Here is a 22697-nt window from a genome sequence, read left to right as displayed (position 1 = left end):
TGAGTGAAAGAGTGAGTCGCCAAGTGAGTGAATGGTTGAGTAAGTGAGAAAGTGATCGGTTGAGTGGTTGAGTAAGTTATTAAGTGAGTGAGTGGTTGGGCTAGGGGTTGAGTGAGTGGTTGAGTGAGTGGCTGAGTGAGTGCTTCAATGAGTGGTTGAGTGAGTGAGTGGTTGACTGATTGAATGGTTGAGTGTGCAAGTGAGTGGCTGAGTGAGTGGTTGAGTTAATAATTGAGTGAGTAAGTGATTGGTTGAGTGAGTGGCTGCCTGAGTGAGTGGTTGAGTGAGCAAGTGATTGGTTGAGTGAGCAAGTGAGTGGTTGAGTGAACAAATTAGTAGTTGAGTGAGTGATTGAGCGAGTTAATGGTTGAGTGAGTGGTTGAGCGAATTAGTGAATCGTTGAATGAGTGAGTGGTTGAGTGAGTGGTTCAGTCAGTTAGTGGTTGAGGAAGTGAGTGGCTGAGTAGTTGAGTGAGCGAGTGGTTGAGTGATTGAGTTATGGAGTGAGTGGGCGGCTGAGTGGTTAAGTTAGTGAGTCGTTGAGTGAGTGTGGCTGATTGAGTGAATGGTTGAGTGAGTGAAAGAGTGATGGTCGAGTGGTTGAGTAAGTGATTAAGTGAGTGAGTGGTTGAGTGAGTGGTTGAGTGAGTGAGTAGCTTAGTGAGTGAGCGGCTGAGTGGTTGATTGAGTGAGTCGTTGAGTGTGTGGCTGAGTGAGTGGCTAAATGAGTGAGTGGCTGAGTGAGTGAGTGAGTGGCTGAGTGAGTGAATGGTTGAGTGAGTGAGAGTGATGATTGAGTGCTTGAGTAAGTGGTTAGGTGAGTGAGTGGTTAAGTAAGTAGCTTAGTGAGTGAGCGGCTGAGTGGTTAAGTGAGTGAGTCGTTAAGTGAGTGGCTGAATGAGTGAGTGGCTGAGTGAAAGAGTGAGTGGCTGAGTGAAGGAGTGAGTAGCTGAGTGAAAGAGTGAGTGGCTGACTGAGTGAGAGAGAGGTTGAGTGAGCAAGTGAGTGGTTGAGTGAACAAATTAGTGGTTGAGTGAGTGGTTGAGTGAATTAGTGAGTGGTTGAATGAGTGAGTCGTTAAGTGAGTGGCTGTATGAGTGAGTGGCTGAGTGAAATAGTGAGTGGCTGAGTGAAAGAGTGAGTGGCTGAGTGAGTGAGAGAGAGGTTGAGTGAGCAAGTGAGTGGTTGAGTGAACAAATTAGTGGTTGAGTGAGTGGTTGAGTGAATTAGTGAGTGGTTGAATGAGTGAGTCGTTAAGTGAGTGGCTGTATGAGTGAGTGGCTGAGTGAAATAGTGAGTGGCTGAGTGAAAGAGTGAGTGGCTGAGTGAGTGAGAGAGAGGTTGAGTGAGCAAGTGAGTGGTTGAGTGAACAAATTAGTGGTTGAGTGAATTAGTGAGTGGCTGAGTGAGTGAGAGAGAGGTTGAGTGAGCAAGTGAGTGGTTGAGTGAACAAATTAGTGGTTGAGTGAATTAGTGAGTGGTTGAGTGGTTCAGTCAGTTAGTGGTTGAGGGAGGAGGGAGTGGCTGAGTAGTTGAATGAGCGACTGGTTGAGTGAGCCAGTGGTTGAGTGATTGAGTGAGTGAGCGGCTGAGTGTGTGGCTGAGTAAGTGAATGGTTGAATGAGTGAGTGGCGGAGTGAATGAGTGAGTGGTTGAATGATTGGTTGAGTGAGTGGTTGAGTTAATTATTAAGTGAGTGGTTGAGTGAGTGAACACCTGAGTGAGTCAGCGGCTGAGTGGTTGAGTAAGTGAGTCGTTGAGTGAGTGTGTGGCTGAGTGGGTGAATGGTTGAGTGGGTGAGAGAGTGATGGTTGAGTGGTTGAGTGAGTGAGTGGGTGGTTGAATGATTGGTTGAGTGAGTGGTTGAGTTACTTATTGAGTGAGTGAGTGAGTGGTTAAGTGAGTGAATAGCTGAGTGAGTGAGTGGCTGAGTGAGTTTGTGGCGGAGTGAGTGAATGGCTGAATGAAATCACCGCTATGATAAAAATGGACATCAGCATTTAAATGGTTTTGTATTCACTCACTAAATGAAGTTTAATAAAAAATTGTACACTCACAAGATCGATTTAAGGATGACATAGCACATCGGAGTAAACTGAGTCTTGGCTATGATGAAATTTGGCAATAGCATAACATTGATTTATAAGTATACAAAAGGACTTTTTGCAGAGCGATTTTACACAAAAGTCTGATAGACTACATGCATTTTTTTAGATAAAAAGTACAAACAAATCGGGCATCAATACCGTTGCTTTGTATGATCTGTGAAACGCAGAATATTTCAGATAAAATCGGACATTTAGAGCTTGCTTCCGGATCGACTGAGTGGAATCAATACAATTAGTCTCGATTCACGATCAACAAAGACCATATATGGGAAAATCTCTGATCGGTGATTTTGATAGCATCGTATTGCAGCGCCCCTTTGATGATGTTATAAAGCACTTGCCCCAACAGTATGTTAAAGGCTACATGGGGGGTCTTTGTGTGCGAGTAGCTCACAGATCCTTGACAAATCTGGACACTGTCCGATCATCAGCGAGCTCCTCCGGCAGGCGAGGCTGCGTTGGCTGTTGTCTGTGCATTAAGAGGAATTAACTATCCCACGCAGAGGAGTCTGCTTACAGGACAGATAAGAGGTTCATCTTCTTGGTTATTTCGGTAAAGTCACGTAGAAGGGAAGTAATAAAATAATAAAAATAAAACATAATAAAATAATTCTCACGACGTTTCGTATACAACGCAAGCAGCCGTCTTCAGGTGAAGAATGAGACACTGCCAAGCTTGGAGCTTATATATAAGCTGGGTTGGAGGTGGAAGAAGAGCACCTTGACAAACACATTTGCATATCAAGAGGAATTTTGCATATTCATGGGAAATGCGTAGGAGGTGGGCGGGGGGTTTTCAAAGTCATATTATGCCCATGCATTATGCAGGATTAGGAGCATCAAAGGGAGGGGGTAGGGGGTAGCTTTAACAAAGGGAGGGAATGTTAATAGTATGTAGAAGCAATGAAACATGTCAATGGGAGAGCCGTGGTAGGAGACCCGCAGCAGAGCAAATAATGCATTCCTTGTGGAGAACACAAGATACAGAGTCAATGCCAGTGAGTGGACTACGGTCTGAACGTCACCGTAAACGTGAACAACAATCAGTTAAGATCCGAAATGGTTTATTACGTCTTTCCAATGATTGCTGAGCCAGAATACATCTTCTCGGTTGAAATTGTCTCTGTGTTTGTATATGTGGATCCCCTCATGAACGAATCTCTCATGGTAGCCAGATGGCTTGCAGAGAACCTCTGTCTTGGAGAAGTTAATGTCATGTGAGCCCACTGAATTGTAACAGTGATCTGCCACGGCTGAGGTGTTTGTCCTACCGTGTTTCAAGTCTGCTTTATGTTCACGGATGCGGTCCAAGACATGTCGTTTGGTTTCTCCAATATAACTGCTACCACAGAGGCAACTTAGTTTGTAGACGCCAGGGTAGATTATGTCTGAAACCACGTCTTTTACAGACGGGACCAGATCACGGATTTTATGTACTGTGTTGAATCGGACCTGGATCTTGTGTTTAATCAGGATTTTGGAGATCTTTTTTGTGACCCCAGCAATGTAGGGTAAGGTGATGGTTTTAAAAGGCTCATCAACAGGATCATTCTTGATGGTTGGAGTGATGGCTTTACGGATTGTGTAGTCGGAGTAACCATTAGCCTTAAGAGCGTTTGGTATTACCTTAGAGTCGCGGCATCTCTTCAGAAAGGTGAGAGACTCGATTAGCTGAGCCTTCTTATCACGGAGCTTGTTGAAGGATCTCAAAGTTATGTGGAATCCCTCCCCGTAGAGGCGGTTAAATTTCGATTTAAAGCTTTCGTGACTGCAGGGATTCATCTTCTTGGTTCTTTCGGTAAAGTCACGTAGAAGGGAAGTAATAAAATACTAAAAATAAAACATAATAAAATAATTATCCAAAATCCTGATTAAACACAAGGTCCAGGTCCGATTCAACACAGTTCATAAATTCCGTGATCTGGTCCCGTCTGTAAAAGACGTGGTTCCAGACATAATGTACCCTGGCGTCTACAAACTAAGTTGCCTCTGTGGTAGCAGTTACATTGGAAAAACCAAACGACATGTCTTGGACCGCATCCGTAAACATAAAGCAGACTTGAAACACGGTAGGACAAACACCTCAGCCGTGGCAGATCACTGTTACAATTCAGTGGGCTCACATGACATTGACTTCTCCAAGACAGAGGTTCTCTGCAAGCCATCTGGCTACCATGAGAGATTCGTTCATGAGGCGATCCACATATACAAACACAGAGACAATTTCAACCGAGAAGATGGATTCTGGCTCAGCAATCATTGGAAGGACGTAATAAACCATTTCGGATCTTAACTGATTGTTGTTCACGTTTACGGTGACGTTCAGACCGCAGTCCACTCACTGGCATTGACTGTGTATCTTGTGTTCTCCACAGGGAATGCATTATTTGCTCCGCTGCGGGTCTCCTGCCACCGCTCTCCCATTGACATGTTTCATTGCTTCTACATACTATTAACATTCCCTCCCTTTGTTAATGCTACCCCTACTCCCTCCCTTTGATGCTGCTAATCCTGCATAATGCATGGGCATAATATGACTTTGAAACCCCCTTGCCCACCTCCTACGCATTACCCATGAATATGCTAAATTCCTCTTGATATGCAAATTATTTTGTCAAGGCGCTCTTCTTCCACCTCCAACCCAGCTTATATATAAGCTCCAAGCTTGGCAGTGTCTCATTCTTCACCTGAAGACGGCTGCTTGCGTTGTAGCCGAAACGTCGTGAGAATTATTTTATTATGTTTTATTTTTTTTATTATTTTATTACTTCCCGTCTACGTGACTTTACCGAAAGAACCAAGAAGATGAATCCCTGCAGTCACGAAAGCTTTAAATCGAAAAAGCCCAACACACATCAACATTCGCCATTCACCACATCGTGGCGGTTACGTCACCACAATAACTTAGTTGCCATGGTTTGACGGCTGTCTGTGGATCTCTGTGTGGTGGTGAGTCTGTGGGTCTCTGTGGTGGTGAGTCTGCGGGTCTCTGTGTGGTGAGTCTGTAGGTCTCTGTGTGGTGAGTCTGTGGGTCTCTGCGTGATGAGTCTGTCGGTCTCTGCGTGATGAGTCTGTGGGTCTCTGTGTGGTGAGTCTGTGGGTCTCTGTGTGGTGAGTCTGTGGCTCTGTGTGGTGAGTCTGTGGGTCTCTGTGTGAGCTGAGTCTGTGGGTCTCTGTGTGAAGTGAGTTTGTGGGTCTCTGTGTGGTGGTGAGTCTGTGGGTCTCTGTCTGATGAGTCTGTGGGTCTCTGTGTGGTGGTGAGTCTGCGGGTCTCTGTGTGAGCTGAGTCCGTGGGTCTCTGTGTGAGGTGAGTTTGTGGGTCTCTGTGTGGTGGTGAGTTTGTGGGTCTCTGTGTGGTGAGTCTGTGGGTATCTCTGTGTGGTGAGTCTGTGGGTCTCTCTGTGTGGTGAGTCTGTAGGTCTCTGTGTGGTGAGTCTGTGGGTATCTGTGTGGTGAGTCTGTGGGTCTCTGTCTGATGAGTCTGTGGGTCTCTGTGTGGTGGTGAGTCTGTGGGTCTCTGTGTGGTGAGTTTGTGGGTCTCTGTGTGGTGAATCTGAGTCTCTGTGGGTGTCTGGACATTTCCACAAGATGATGATGATGTTATCAGCCACTTGGTTGAGCTTCTATGTGTCCCTGTCGGTCTCTATGTTTCTCTGTGGTTCTCTATGTATCACTCTGGGTCTCTATGTATCTCTATCGGTCTCTATGTATCTATATCGGTCTCTTTGTATCTCTGTGGGTCTCTATGTATCACTATGGGTCTCTATGGGTCACTATATATCTCTGTGTATCTCTGGATCTCTGTGTGTCTCTATGTATCTCTTTGGGTTTCGATGTATGACTATGGGTTTCCGTATGTTTCTATGGGTCTCTGTGTGTCTCTTAGGGTATCTATGTATCTCTATAGGTCTATATGTATCTCTATGGGTCTCTATGTATCACTATGGGTCTCTGTATGTCTCTATGGATAAGCGTGGTTTCTTAAGCGAACTGGGGAATGTGGAGGGTGGGTAACGTGAGAGCCTATGGGAGATCAATGGGAGTGGCCAACCAGTGTGATTGTAATGCGTAGTGCGGATAAGCGTGGTTTCTTCAGCGAACTGGGGAATGTGGGGATGGGTAACGTCGGAGACTAAGGTAGAAGCCGGTGAAGGTGATTGCAATTTGTAGTGTGGATAAGTAAGCTGTTTATGTGATGTAGGAAATGTGGCAGAAGGGTTGACGTAAATCCTAAATAAGCCTATGGGAGTAGCCGGTGAAGGTGATTGCAATTTGTAGTGAGGATAAGTTAGGTAAGCTCGTGCAGAACTCATTAATTGTTACTCAGACACGTGCCCCACCCCACTTGTGACGTCACCACGGCACTTATGCCAGGCTAGGTGCATGCACTCTGAGGCCACGTGAAGTGTCGAAGGGTCGCTGCTGGCAGGAGGTCACGGGACACACCCAGCAGGTGCCATGGGTTGACTACTGTACCAGGCTAGGTGTAGGAGGCCACGGGACAGACCCAGCAGGTGCCATGGGTTGACTGCTGTGCCAGGCTAGGTGCAGGAGGAGGTCACGGGACAGACCCAGCAGGTGCCACGGGTTGACTGCTGTGCCAGGCTAGGTACAGGAAGAGGTTACGGGACACACCCAGCAGGTGCCATGGGTTGACTGCTGGGCCAGGCTAGGTGCAGGAGGAGGCCATGGGACAGACCCTGCAGTTGCCATGGGTTGACTTCTGTGCCAGGCTAGGTACAGGAGGAGGTCACAGGACAGATCCAGCAGGTGCTATGGGTTGACTGCTGTGCCAGGCTAGGTACAGGAGGAGGTCACGGGACAGACCCAGCAGGTGCCATGGGTTGACTGCTGTGCCAGGCTAGGTGCAGAAGGAGGTCACGGGACAGACCCAGCAGGTGCCATGGGTTGACTGCTGTGTCAGGCTAGGTACAGGAGGAGGTCACGGGATAGACCCTGCAGGTGCCATGGGTTGACTACTGTGCCAGGCTAGGTGCAGGAGGATACCATGGGACAGACCCTGGAGGTGCCATGGGTTGACTGCTGTGCCAGGCTAGGTGCAGGAGGAGGAAGTCATGGGACAGACCCAGCAGGTGCCATGGGTTGACTGCTGTGCCAGGCTAGGTGCAGGAAGATTTCACGGGACAGACCCAGCAGGTGCCATGGGTTGACTGCTGTGCCAGGCGAGGTGCAGGAAGAGGTTACGGGACACACCCAGCAGGTGCCATGGGTTGACTGCTGGGCCAGGCTAGGTGCAGGAGGAGGCCATGGGACAGACCCTGCAGTTGCCATGGGTTGACTTCTGTGCCAGGCTAGGTACAGGAGGAGGTCACAGGACAGATCCAGCAGGTGCTATGGGTTGACTGCTGTGCCACGCTAGGTACAGGAGGAGGTCATGGGATAGACCCAGCAGGTGCCATGGGTTGACTGCTGTGCCAGGCTAGGTGCAGAAGGAGGTCACGGGACAGACCCAGCAGGTGCCATGGGTTGACTGCTGTGCCAGGCTAGGTACAGGAGGAGGTCACGGGATAGACCCTGCAGGTGCCATGGGTTGACTACTGTGCCAGGCTAGGTGCAGGAGGAGGCCACGGGACAGACCCATGGAGGTGCCATTGGTTGACTACTGTGCCAGGCTAGGTGCAGGAGGAGGAAGTCATGGGACAGACCCATCAGGTGACATGGGTTGACTGCTGTGCCAGGCTAGTTGCAGGAAGATTTCACGGGACAGACCCAGCAGGTGCCATGGGTTGACTGCTGTGCCAGGCTAGGAGCAGGTGGAGGAGGTCACGGGACAGACCCAGCAGGTGCCATAGGTTTACTGCTGTACCAGGCTAGGTGCAGGAGGAGGAAGTCACGGGACACACCCAGCAGGTGCCATGGGTTGACTGCTGTGCCAGGCTAGGTACAGGAGGAGGCCACGGGACAGACCCAGCAGGTGCCATGGATTGACTGCTGTGCCAGGCTAGGTACAGGAGGAGGTCACGGGACAGACCCAGCAGGTGCCATAGGTAGACTGCTGTGCCAGGCTAGGTATAGGAAGAGGTTACAGTACACACCCAGCAGGTGCCATGGGTTGACTGTTTTGCCAGGCTAGGTGCAGGAGGAGGAAGTCACGGGACACATCCAGCAGGTGCCATAGGTTGACTACTGTGCCAGGCTAGTTGCAGGAGTAGGACACGGGACAGACCCAGCAGGTGCCATGGGTTGACTGCTGTGCCAGGCGTGGTGCAAGAGGAGGCCACGGGACAGACCCAGCAGGTGTCATGGGTTGACTGCTGGGCCAGGCTAGGTGCATGAGGAGGCCATGGGACAGACCCTGCAGTTGCCATGGGTTGACTTCTGTGCCAGGCTAGGTACAGGAGGAGCTCACAGGACAGATCCAGCAGGTGCTATGGGTTGACTGCTGTGCCAGGCTAGGTACAGGAGGAGGTCACGGGACAGACCCAGCAGGTGCCATGGGTTGACTGCTGTGCCAGGCTAGGTGCAAAAGGAGGTCACGGGACAGACCCAGCAGGTGCCATGGGTTGACTGCTGTGCCAGGCTAGGTACAGGAGGAGGTCACGGGATAGACCCTGCAGGCGCCATGGGTTGACTACTGTGCCAGGCTAGGTGCAGGAGGAGGCCACGGGACAGACCCTGGAGGTGCCATGGGTTGACTGCTGTGCCAGGCTAGGTGCAGGAGGAGGAAGTCATGGGACAGACCCAGCAGGTGCCATGGGTTGACTGCTGTGCCAGGCTAGGTGCAGGAAGATTTCACGGGACAGACCCAGCAGGTGCCATGGGTTGACTGCTGTGCCAGGCTAGGAGCAGGTGGAGGAGGTCACGGGACAGACCCAGCAGGTGCCATGGGTTGACTGCTGTACCAGGCTAGGTGCAGGAAGAGGCCACGGGACACACCCAGCAGGTGCCATGGGTTGACTGCTGTGCCAGGCTAGGTGCAGGAGGAGGCCACGGGACAGACCCAGCAGGTGCCATGGATTGACTGCTGTGCCAGGCTAGGTACAGGAGGAGGTCACGGGACAGACCCAGCAGGTGCCATAGGTAGACTGCTGTGCCAGGCTAGGTATATGAAGAGGTTACGGTACACACCCAGCAGGTGCCATGGGTTGACTGCTTTGCCAGGCTAGGTGCAGGAGGAGGATGTCACGGGACACACCCAGCAGGTGCCATGGGTTGACTACTGTGCCAAGCTAGTTGCAGGAGGAGGACACGGGACAGACCCAGCAGGTGCCATGGGTTGACTGCTGTGCCAGGCGTGGTGCAAGAGGAGGCCACGGGACAGACCCAGCAGGTGCCATGGGTTGACTGCTGTGCCAGGCTAGGTACAGGAGGTCACGGGACAGACCCAGCAGGTGCCACGGGTTGACTGCTGTGGCAGGCTAGGTGCAGGAGGAGGTCACGGGACAGACCCAGCAGGTGCCATGGATTGACTGCTGTGCCAGGCTAGGTATAGGAAGAGGTTACGGGACACACCCAGCAGGTGCCATGGATTGACTGCTTTGCCAGGCTAGGTGCAGGAGGAGTTAGTCACGGGACACACCCAGCAGGTGCCATGGGTTGACTACTGTGCCAGGCTAGTTGCAGGAGGAGGCCACGGGACAGACCCAGCAGGTGCCATGGGTTGACTGCTGTGCCAGGCTTGGTGCAAGAGGAGGCCACGGGACAGACCCAGCAGGTGCCATGGGTTGACTGCTGTGCCAGGCTAGGTACAGGAGGTCACGGGACAGATCCAGCAGGTGCCATGGGTTGACTGCTGTGGCAGGCTAGGTGCAGGAGGAGGTCACGGGACAGACCCAGCAGGTGCCATGGGTTGACTGCTGTGCCAGGCTAGGTGCATCTGACGACAAACATCTGGGCAGTTCACCATCATTGGTTCAAGCAGAGCTTGTCTCGTGCTTCTGTTGATGAGACACGGAGCTGGGCAGACTCCAAATACACAGCAGCAGCAGGCATCGTCAGTGACGGGATTGAACCCACGACCTCCTATGTACCAGGCGAGGTAGTTAACATCTCATCAGGGTCGGAATTGAACCCACCACCACCTCCGTACCAGGCGAGGTAGTTAACATCTCATCAGGGTCGGAGTTGAACCTACGACCTCCTGTGTACCAGGCAAGGTAGTCAACATCTGGACCCAAGTCACCTGAAACCCCAGGCCGCAGCAACTCGCCCAACAAACACAATTGCAACGTTCTGTTAAATCCGCGTATTTATTAACAACAACAATCGATAAACAAACAATGGTCTAGATATATATGTACACATTATTACATTATAACTTGTTTCTTATCTCTATCCTAACTCTTCACACGCGCACGTGGCTAGGCAGGCTCTAGTCCATTGTGTGGTGAGTGTGGGTGGTGAGTGTGGGTGGTGAGTGTGGGTGGTGAGTGTGGGTGGAGAGTGTGGGTGGTGAGTGTGGTGAGTGTGATGAGTGTGGGTGGTGAGTGTGGGTGGTGAGTGTGGGTGGTGAGTGTGGGTGTTGAGTGTGGGTGGTGAGTGTGGTGAGTGTGGTGTGGTGAGTGTGGGTGGTGAGTGTGGTGAGTGTGGGTGGTGAGTTTGGTGTGGTGAGTGTGAGTGGTGAGTGAGTGTGGTGAGTGTGGGTGGTGAGTGTGAGTGGTGAGTGTGGGTGGTGAATGTGGGTGATGTGTTTGGTGAGTGTGGTGGGGTGAGTGAGTGTGGTGAGTGTGGGTGGTGAGTGTGAGTGGTGAGTGTGGCTGGTGAGTGTGGGTGGTGAGTATGGGTGGTGAGTGTGGTGAGTGTGGGTGGTGAGTGTGACTGGTGAGTGTGGGTGGTGAGTTCTGATGAGTGTGGGTGGTGAGTGTGGTGAGTGTGGGTGGTAAGTGTGGTGAGTGTGGGTGGTTAGTGTGGCGATTGTGGGTGGTGAGTGTGGTGAGTGTGGGTGGTGAGTGTGGTGAGTGTGGGTGGTGAGTGTGGTGAGTGTGGGTGGTGCGTGTTGGTGGTGAGTGTGAGTGGTGTGTGTGGTGAGTGTGGTGTGGTTAGTGTGGGTGGTGAGTGAGTGTGGTGAGTGTGGGTGGTGAGTGTGGGTGGTGAGTGTGGGTGGCGAGTGTGGGTGGCGAGTGTGGTGAGTGTGGTGAGTGTGGGTGGTGAGTGTGGTGAGTGTGGGTGGTGAGTGTGGGTGGTGAGTGTGGGTGGTGAGTGTGGGTGATGAGTGTGGGTGGTGTGTGTGGTGAGCGTGGGTGGTGAGTGTGGGTGGTGAGTGTGGGTGGGGAGTGTGGTGAGTGTGGGTAGTGAGTGTGGGTGGTGAGTGTGGGTGGTGAGTGTGGGTGGTGAGTGTGGGTGGGGAGTGTTGATGGTGAGTGTGGGTGGTGAGTATGGGTGGTGAGTGTGGGTGGTGAGTGTGACTGGTGAGTGTGGGTGGTGAGTTCTGATGAGTGTGGGTGGTGAGTGTGGTGAGTGTGGGTGGTAAGTGTGGTGAGTGTGGGTGGTTAGTGTGGTGATTGTGGGTGGTGAGTGTGGTGAGTGTGGGTGGTGAGTGTGGTGAGTGTGGGTGGTTAGTGTGGTGAGTGTGGGTGGTGCGTGTTGGTGGTGAGTGTGAGTGGTGTGTGTGGTGAGTGTGGTGTGGTTAGTGTGGGTGGTGAGTGAGTGTGGTGAGTGTGGGTGGTGAGTGTGGGTGGTGAGTGTGGGTGGCGAGTGTGGGTGGCGAGTGTGGTGAGTGTGGTGAGTGTGGGTGGTGAGTGTGGTGAGTGTGGGTGGTGAGTGTGGGTGGTGAGTGTGGGTGGTGAGTGTGGGTGGTGAGTGTGGGTGGTGAGTGTGGGTGGTGTGTGTGGTGAGCGTGGGTGGTGAGTGTGGGTGGTGAGTGTGGGTGGGGAGTGTGGTGAGTGTGGGTAGTGAGTGTGGGTGGTGAGTGTGGGTGGTGAGTGTGGGTGGTGAGTGTGGGTGGGGAGTGTGGTGAGTGTGGGTGGTGAGTGTGGGTGGTGAGTGTGGGTGGTGAGTGTGGTGAGTGTGGGTAGTGAGTGTGGGTGGTGAGTGTGGTGAGTGTGGGTGGTGAGTGTGGTGTGGTGAGTGTGAGTGGTGAGTGAGTGTGGTGAGTGTGGGTGGTGAGTGTGAGTGGTGAGTGTGGGTGGTGAGTGTGGGTGATGTGTTTGGTGAGTGTGGTGGGGTGAGTGAGTGTGGTGAGTGTGGGTGGTGAGTGTGGGTGGTGAGTGTGGCTGGTGAGTGTGGCTGGTGAGTGTGGGTGGTGAGTGTGGTGAGTGTGGGTGGTGAGTGTGACTGGTGAGCGTGGGTGGTGAGTTCTGATGAGTGTGGGTGGTGAGTGTGGTGAGTGTGGGTGGTAAGTGTGGTGAGTGTGGGTGGTTAGTGTGGTGATTGTGGGTGGTGAGTGTGGTGAGTGTGGGTGGTGAGTGTGGTGAGTGTGGGTGGTGAGTGTGGTGAGTGTAGGTGGTGCGTGTTGGTGGTGAGTGTGAGTGGTGTGTGTGGTGAGTGTGGTGTGGTTAGTGTGGGTGGTGAGTGAGTGTGGTGAGTGTGGGTGGTGAGTGTGGGTGGTGAGTGTGGGTGGCGAGTGTGGGTGGTGAGTGTGGGTGATGAGTGTGGGTGGTGTGTGTGGTGAGCGTGGGTGGTGAGTGTGGGTGGTGAGTGTGGTGAGTGTGGGTAGTGAGTGTGGGTGGTGAGTGTGGGTGGTGAGTGTGGGTGGTGAGTGTGGGTGATGAGTGTGGGTGGTGTGTGTGGTGAGCGTGGGTGGTGAGTGTGGGTGGTGAGTGTGGTGAGTGTGGGTAGTGAGTGTGGGTGGTGAGTGTGGGTGGTGAGTGTGGGTGGTGAGTGTGGGTGGGGAGTGTGGCTGGTGAGTGTGGGTGGTGAGTATGGGTGGTGAGTGTGGTGAGTGTGGGTGGTGAGTGTGACTGGTGAGTGTGGGTGGTGAGTTCTGATGAGTGTGGGTGGTGAGTGTGGTGAGTGTGGGTGGTAAGTGTGGTGAGTGTGGGTGGTTAGTGTGGTGATTGTGGGTGGTGAGTGTGGTGAGTGTGGGTGGTGAGTGTGGTGAGTGTGGGTGGTGAGTGTGGTGAGTGTGGGTGGTGCGTGTTGGTGGTGAGTGTGAGTGGTGTGTGTGGTGAGTGTGGTGTGGTTAGTGTGGGTGGTGAGTGAGTGTGGTGAGTGTGGGTGGTGAGTGTGGGTGGTGAGTGTGGGTGGCGAGTGTGGGTGGCGAGTGTGGTGAGTGTGGTGAGTGTGGGTGGTGAGTGTGGTGAGTGTGGGTGGTGAGTGTGGTGAGTGTGGGTGGTGAGTGTGGGTGGTGAGTGTGGGTGGTGAGTGTGGGTGGTGTGTGTGGTGAGCGTGGGTGGTGAGTGTGGGTGGTGAGTGTGGGTGGGGAGTGTGGTGAGTGTGGGTAGTGAGTGTGGGTGGTGAGTGTGGGTGGTGAGTGTGGGTGGTGAGTGTGGGTGGGGAGTGTGGTGAGTGTGGGTGGTGAGTGTGGGTGGTGAGTGTGGGTGGTGAGTGTGGTGAGTGTGGGTGGTGAGTGTGGGTGGTGAGTGTGGGTCCACTCCGCTACTCTGCCGTGGCCCGCCCACCACAGAGCAGCAGGCGGCTGAACAGCGAGCGGAGTGAGCGGAGCGCCCTGCCCACACGCGCCAGGACCCCTCGCACCCTCTCCCCCTCCTCCTCCTCTTCCTCCTTCTCCTCTTTATCCTCCTCCTCGTTGTCGTCATCCTCCTCCTGCGTCTGCACCACCTCCACGACCTCCGTCCTCTCTCCAAAGGTCTGGGTGAGCGACGATGACGACGATGGCGATGACGACGATGGCGATGGGAGCTTCTCCTCCGGCTCCGCTCTGTGGAGAGAGAGGCAGCAGCACCACAGCAGCGCATCATCGTCATCATCATCATCGTCATCATCATCAACATCGTCATCAACATCGTCATCGTCGTCATCATCGTCATCATCATCAACATCGTCATCAACATCGTCATCATCATCGTCGTCATCGTCGTCATCGTCGTCATCATCGTCATCGTCGTCATCATCGTCATCATCGTCATCATCATCAATATCATCATCAACATCGTCATCATCGTCATCATCGCCATCGTCGTCGTCATCGTCGTCATGATCATAGTCATCATCATAGTCATCATCATCGTCATCATCATCGTCATCATCAGACCCACAGAGACCCATAGACCCACAGAGACCCATAGACCCACAGAGACCTATAGACCCACATAGACCAGAAGCCACGTGGCCATCTCAGCTGATAGCCGAATCAAGTGGGCTAATAACATCATCTTCATCGCGTGGACATTCATAGCAGCAGTCAATTACTCGAAGTGCGTGACGCCGATTCCAAACGTGGAGGGGAAAATCTCCAGGACCCTGAGAAGAATTCACGCGGTGACCACCACGTGGAGAGAAACGCAAAATGCAAATATACAGCAGCAGGCATCGTTAGGGTCGGGATCGAGCCCACGACCTCCTGTGTACCAGGCTAGGTAGTTAACATCTCATCAGGATCGAACCCACTACCTCCTGTGTACCAGGCGAGGTTGTTAACATCTCATCAGGATCGAACTCACGTCCTTCTGTGTACCAGGCGAGGTAGTTAACATCTCATCAGGATCGAACCCACAACCTCCTGCGTACCAGGCGAGGTAGTTAACATCTCATCAGGGTCGGGATCGAACCCACGTCCCCCTGCGTCCCAGGAGAGGTAGTTAACATTTCATCAGGGTCGGGATCGAAACCACGACCTCCTGTGTACCAGGCGAGGTAGTTAACATCTCATCAGGATCGAACCCACGACCTCCTGCGTACCAGGCGATGTAGTTAACATCTAATCAGGGTCGGGATCGAACCCACGACCTCCTGCGTACCAGGCGAGGTACACAGAGAGAGGCTCACCGTGGCTCAGCAGCTGCAGAGCCTTGCACAGGAGTGATGCCGCTGCTGCTGATGGTGGTGGTGCTGACCCAGCTGGTGGTGTCGGCCCAGCTGGTGGTGGTGGCCCGGATGGTGGTGGTGGCCCAGTTGATGGGCCGAATGTAGATGATGATGGGAGTGGTGGTGGCGGTGGTGGGGGTGGCCTCGCTGGTGGTGGGGGTGGCCTCGCTGGTGGTGGGGGTGGCCCACCTGGTGGTGGTGGCCCGGGTGCTGGTGGTGGCCAGGATGGTGGTGGTGGTGGCCCGGGTGGTGGTGGTGGCCCGGATGGTGGCGGTGGTGGGGATGGCCCGGGTGGTGGTGGTGGCGCGGATGGTGGTGGTGGTGGCCTGGATGGTGGTGGGGGTGGCCTCGCTGGCGATGGGGATGGCCCTGCTGGTGGTGGGGGTGGCCCTGCTGGTGGTGGCCCTGCTGGTGGTGGCCCGGGTGGTGGTGGTGGTTTGGAGCCAGCTGTGAGCCAGCGCCTGCTCAGGCGTCATCCGGAGATTCGGATCCCATCTGTTGGGAGACGCACGGGGAGGGAGGGAGGGGAGGGGTGGGGGGGAGACGCACACGTGGTGAGAGGGGCATGGTGAGATGATTTGACAGGGTGGGTGGTGGGGGAAGAGTGGGGAGAGGGGGGGGATGGAGATCGTGGGAGGGAGTGGTGGTGGGTAGTGAGTGGGTGGCAGAGCTGTCAACCCATACGGATTATTCCATATTCTTGTACAGGGAATTGAGTTTTCAGGTCCGTACGGAGTGCAGCCGTTTCAATTCTGGGTAAAAATAATAATTTGTGTCTATTTGTTTGTGTTTGTCCCTTGTGATGGGACTTTGCAGGATGAACGTTGAGATTTATAAGGGGCACGGAGTGACCAACAATGTCTGAGTTGAGTCTGTAGTAAGTTAGGGCACTGATAAGGTGTTGACAGGTATAGGATGGTGAGTGGGGGTGAGTGGTGTGGGGATAAGTGGGGATAAGTGGGGGTGAGCGAGGGGTGAGTGTGGTTCGTACTGCAGGCAGCGGCTGACGAAGTCCACCAGCTGAGGGTGGTGGCCCTGCAGCGCGCGGTGCAGGGGGAGGCTTCCTGGTGGCCGCTGCTTGGACAGGTTGTCGGGGAGGCCCTCAGAGTCTGCAGAGAGACGCACGCAGAGTCACCAACCACCACGTCGCCCACATACCTGCTCATCCACTAACCTACCCACCTACCTATCCATCTACATACCCACTCACCCACCCATCTACCCACCCACCCACTCACCCACTCACCGAAACACCTACACACCCACTCATCCACCTACCTACCAACCTACCTAACCACCCTACACACCCACTCACCTGCCCACTTACTCACCTACCCTCACACCGACCCACTCACCCACCCACCTATGCACTTACCCACCTACCTACCTACATATCCACTCATCCACCTACATACCCACTCACCCATCTACATACCCACTCTCCCACTCACTCACCCACCCAACCACTCACTCATCTACCTACTCACCTTCCCAACCACTAACTCACCCACCTCCTCACTCACCCACCCACTCACCCACCCACTCACCTACCCACCCACCTGCTCACTCACCCACTCACCTATGCTTCATAACGACTGCTACTGAGAGCCCAAAACGCCACCCATACCCCCGAGATAATCAGAGCCCCCCCAGCCCCCCCCCCCCCCCACAAAATAACCCTATAAGAGCCTCACTGCCACCCCCACCTAACAAAACGGAATGGGTTACGTCGCTTGCGCCAGCCTGCCCGAGCTCCTCGACTCACCAAAGAAAAGTGTCCTGTTTGGGGCGTCGTCCACCATCTTTTTTGGGGGCATGCCCAGGATCTGCGCATGGTTTCGGACGAAGACAAAAGGAGGAGGAGGGGGGGCGGTTACAGCCGGTGGAGCCTCAGCGGGCCCATTGGGGCAAATACTGCATGTCAGCGGTGAGTCGTGGTGGAGGCAGCGCCTGTGGAGGCCGGCACTGTGTACAAAGACAACAATCCCCGCTTCCCCGTATTATCCTCATCTCATTGCTGGGGCAAGTGCTGTTTAATCGCGAGCAGTACCTATGAAGGACGCACTGTGTACAAAGACAACAATCCCCCCCCCCCCCTCTCCTTATTAGCCTCATCTCATTGCTGGGGCAAGTGCTGTTAGCAGCGAGCAGCACCTATAAAGGCATGAACGGCACACGAGGGGGTGGGTGCCCAGTGCCACGCCCGGCCACCTTTGTCTCCCCCAGTGGAAATGTTTACTACACACTGCTACACCAGGTACAGTAGAACCTCTGGTCACGAACGCTTCTGATCACGACCAAATCGGGTTCCGACCAAAAAATTCACAAAAAATTTTAATCTGGTAACGAACACATACTCGGTTGGCGATCAAACACGGCCGCGGCCGATTTCCCCTTCCGTGCCATTTTTTTGTTGAATTACACAACGCGTAACAGTTATGTATGTAACCTTTGTTATATAAAATTCCTAGTAAGATATTAATTTTGTGAGTGTAGTCATACCCCTCCCCCCTCATTCAAGCCGTAATTTAGAGAGCGAAAGCGCTGAGTACGTAAATCGCTCACGTAATAACCCGTTAATCTCTTCTCACATCATTCATACGATGATGCGGTGAAGTAAACGTTCATACGATATTACGGTGAATGCTTCCAAAAACAATACTGTAAGCAAATATTACTGTTAACTTACTTTCAATAGAAACATGAATTTCTCATGCGAATATTCTCTCTCTCTCTCAGAATCGACCGACTGATGTAGCAGACGAAACAATCATCTTGTTGAACGATTCTAAACCTTGAAGCGGCAATGTTAGTTTTCCCTGTTGTTCAAGGTTTTCTCAGTGTTATTCAATGTTTTTACATTTAGTTTACTATTACATGGTGAATTTTACGGCATAATTAACTATTTTTGTGCTTAAAAATCTAAAAATAAACAATATTTATATCCAGTTTGTAGGAGTCTGGAACGGATTAACCGTATTTACATACAATCCAATGGGGAAATTAGGTTCGAGTCACGACCAAATCGGGTTGCGACCAACGTTATGGAACGAATTATGGTCGTGACCAGATGTTCTACTGTACTCGCTTGAGGCTTAGTCGACCTATGAGAGGCCCTGGACCAATTCAGATATTCCTCTCTGGTGTTTGGGTCCGTGAGAGGGAATCAAACTCTATGAGTATGGGTTTCTGTAGGTCTGTATGGGTCTCTATGAGTATGGGTCTCTGTGGGTCTGTATGGTCTCTATGAGTATGGGTCTCTGTGCAGACCCACATAGACCCATACCCATAGACACCTGCCCGCCTACCCACCGTACCCACCCACTATACCCACCGTACCCACCCACCCACCCACCGCCCGTACCTCAATGCAGCAGGGCAGGTGTTCTTCGACGGCAGGTGAATCGAAGAGCACCTTGCCGGTGGCCAATTCGGCCAAGGTACAGCCCAGGCCCCACATGTCCACAGCGCAGGTGACATCGTAGCCCAGCAGCAGCTCCGGGGCCATGTAGGGCAACGTCCCACCCACGTTTTGGGCTGCTGCACAGCAACAACAACAACGACGATGAATATGAAGTAGTCCCTCCGTCAACAGCGACGTGGGGGGAACAAGTTTTTTTTTTGTCGGCTAAACGCGTAGTCGGCTTCTGCGACCGATATTTCACGGCGGAGGCGAGTTATTGGGTTGGACCGCGTACTCTGGCTGCCTGCCTGATGATGATGCTCGGCTGTAAACGCTCGAATTGTAGACGTCGTAGTGGGTTTACATCTCCAGCACACCGGTGAGTGCTGTGCAAGTGGCGAATTGGCGCGTCCTGTTTACGTGACGCTGAACCTCGCCGGCCGGCTGCGTTTACATTGACGCCATCTAACTCCTCCCCCCCCCAAAAAATTCCACGCATGCACGCAAGGCCACTCACTTTTATGCTTCAGGTAAAAGCTGAACCCGAAGTCGGTGACCCTCACTTTGCCGGCCGCGGTGAGCAGAATGTTGTCCTGGACAAAGGGGAGAGACAGAGAAGGAATTCCACGCTCTGAGGTTACGGCGAGAGTGTCCAGCCAGCAGTGGGTCGATCACGCAAAGTGACGCATTGACACCCACACGGGCAGCCCCCCCCCGACTTGCGACACGGGCGACGTGCCTGAGACCCGTTCAAAGTTGTATTTTACTATCAGGGTGTAAGGCCCCACTGAGCTGTTGTGTAGGTCTTTTATCGCAAACGACCCGGCCATCACGTAATACAGCAGCTCAACCAAGGGGCTGATATCATCGTCAGCATCATCATCAGCATCATAAGCATCATCATCATAATTGCGTGGACATATATAGCAGCAGCCAAACACTCTAGAGACGTCTTTCAACAGGCCCTTAAAGACCCATACTCATAGAGACCCATACTCAGAGAGACCCATACAGACCCACAGAGACCCATACTCATAGAGACCCACACAGACATAGAGACCCATACAGACCCACATAGACCCATACTCATAGAGACCCACACAGACATAGAGACCCACATACTCATAGAGACCGACATACTCATAGAGACCCATACAGACCCACAGAGACCCATACTCATAGAGACCCACACAGACCCACAGAGACCCATACTCATAGAGACACCTACTCATAGAGACCCACAAAGACCAACAGAGACCCATACTCATAGAGACTCACACAGACCCATACTCATAAAGACCCATACAGACCCACAGAGACCCATACTCATAGAGACCCACAAAGACCAACAGAGATCCATACTCATAGAGACCCACACAGACTTCGAGAGACACAGACTAAAACTAAGCTATGTTTTACTTTACTAGGTGTAAGGCCCCACTCTGAGCTGCTGTGCAGCTGTTTTGTCGGAAGCTCCCTGGCCATCACAAACGATAGTTCAACAACGTGGGCTGATATCAACATCATCATGCGGAAAGGTTACAGCAGCTATCAAATACTCTAAACGCGTGGTCATGTTGATTCTGAACGTAGAGGGAAAAACCGGAGGGCTTGGAGGAAAATCCACGTGACCACCACGGGGAGCGAGAGAGACGCAAACTCCAAATATACGGCAGGCGTCAGGGTTGTGATCGAACCCGCGACCCCCTGTATACCAGGCGAGGTAGTTAACATCTCCTAGCCACAGCTGCCTACCGTCAACCTGCTACTTCTATCTGGAAGGAGGAGGTGACAGAGTCACAGTAGATTGACGAGCCAGCGCATCGACCCCGTGATCAACCGTGGCCGGCCTGCCTCTGCGGTACGAGTGTCCACCTCGTACCGGATCGTCTTCGCCGGAGGTACCGTGACCCCACCACCACTACCACCACCTCCCTCCCGATGGACGGAGCCAGCGCATCGACCCCGCGATCAACCGTGGCCGGCCTGCCTCCGCGCCAGCTAACCGAGCGCCCCGATGAGAGGGCGTGACCACCGCGCCCGCTCCGCTCACCGGCTTGATGTCCGCGTGGACGATGCCCCGCCCCTTGGCGTACAACAGGAAGTCGAGGATGGCCCTGGTGTGCTCCCTCAACCGCCTCACGTAGATTCGCCCGATGCTCCCTTTGCTCATGACGTCGTAGAGGCTCTTCCTGGCACGACAACGACGACGACGTTTAAACCCCTTTCCCGTTCCGATGACGTCCGCTCGGCGACCCACGACCCGGACCCCAAACCGACTTGTGCCACTTGGTTAGTTTTGGGGGGAGAGGGGTCATGAAACGCCTCGTCGCTCCGCGGTATTCATCCGCGGCCTCGCCGCACCGCACTAGCGCCAAGGGAACTGAATATTTTGTGATAATAACTTCATTATGATTTTATTATAATTTCACTATGATTATGTTATTCCCTTTTATTATTTCATTATTATCATTTTATTACTATCATATCACAATTTAACAATAAATGTATTCTATTTATTATTATTGTATTATCAATATTTCTTAATAAAAAATTGTATTATAATTTTAATTAGCAATATATTCGTATTATTTCATTATAATTTCCTTATCTTAGAATTTTTTCCGTCATTAAATTGCCATATTATTGTTAATTATTTTTTCATTATTATTAACCTATTAATATCGTATTATTTTATTATTTTATAAAATAGCTTATTAATTTTACTAGCAGGTGTACCCGTTCTTCGCACGGAAATTAATAGTTTAGTCCATCACAGATGTGACGTCATCGCTCACTGCCATGCAATAGATTATATTCATTATTACCCCCCAAAATACAAAAGTCTATTTTTATACTTTTTACATTGTGTACAGTACGGAAGCTACCCACGTGCCAAATTTCAAGTTTGTTGCATGTTGGGAAGTATGCTAAACATTTAGAACAGACACACATATCCACACATTTCCCTTTTATTTCTACGTAGATTCTCATGAAAGAAATGAATGTATGGTTCATGGGGAGCATTTCCGTGAGTCGCGTCTCTCGCAACCCGGGGGGATTTCCTGCGTCTGCTTTGTCGCCACGGTGTTCTGCGATTGTCGATAACGCAGCGGTTCGCCGTGCTGAGCTGCTTGACCCACGGGGGCCACGTGGGCGCGTGCTGCTCGACTTCCCAGAGCTTTGGAGACTCAGTTGCCAAACAAATTGTGCTTGTAAAATTGTCAGATTAATTATTGCATAAATTAATTATCAAAATAGCAATTAATTAAATTATGTATTCGATTAAATTAATTGATTTAACGAGGCGAGACATCTTCTGATGAATTGTTAACTATCTTTAAACTCATTAAATAAACTGCAAAAAGAAGTTAATTATGAAAGGCATTAAAAAAAAGCTATTTTGGAACAAATTAGAAAATTAATCCCCCCCCCTGCCCACTTTGCGCAAGAGCATAGAAGCCTGATAACCACATCTGTGCCTCTATATAAGGAACAAAACAGGTGGAATTCTCCACAAAATGTGGCTGTCGCCTGATGAAGCCAGTTGGAATTACTGGCGAAACATCATACTCAGAGATTGTAAATGTTGTGGCTTGGCTTTCCAACACACCGTTGTGCTGTACCATTATACTACACTTCTTCTTCTTGTTCGTCCATCATAGTTGATGATGACCATGGCACGTTTGTCATTTTGTTGGGTTTTGATGAGTGTGCAGATGGCTGAACAGGCCAATCCGAGCCCGGAATTCTCTGTGGCACACTGGACAGGTCAGGGAGGATGTAGAGCTCTGAGGCGCAGCGACAAGTCCTTGGTAGATTTGCACTGCTGCCTCTTCAAGATAGCACAGGAGCTTCTACTCTCACAGAGGTCTGCACCATCCCGTACTTTTCTTCTCCAGGCAGGTCGGTCCTGTGCTAGGGATTCCCAGCTTTTCAGGTCGAATCCAAAGCTCTTCAAGGAAGCTTTAAGGGTGTCCTTGCAGCGCTTTTTGGGGCCACCTTGTGCTCGCTTGCCATTCTTCCGCTCGCCAAAGAAGACTTGTTTTGGAAGTCTCGCGTAGGGCATTCTGGTCACGTGGCCAGTCCATCTAAGCTGTTCCTTAGCAAGCAAGGTGTAGATGCTGGGGATATTCGCCTTGCTGAGGACTTCCGTGTCAGGGATTCTGTATTGCCACTTGATCCTCAGCAGTTTCCTCAGACAGCTCAAGTGGAGATGATTCAATTTCTTGGCATGGCGCTGGTAAACTGTCCAGGCTTCGCACCCATACAGAAAAGTTGGTAAGACAACAGCCCGGTAG

This window comes from Lampetra fluviatilis, chromosome 38, assembly GCF_964198595.1.
Source record: "Lampetra fluviatilis chromosome 38, kcLamFluv1.1, whole genome shotgun sequence".
NCBI classification, from domain to species: domain Eukaryota; kingdom Metazoa; phylum Chordata; class Hyperoartia; order Petromyzontiformes; family Petromyzontidae; genus Lampetra; species Lampetra fluviatilis.
Note: the sequence above shows the minus strand (reverse complement) of the source record.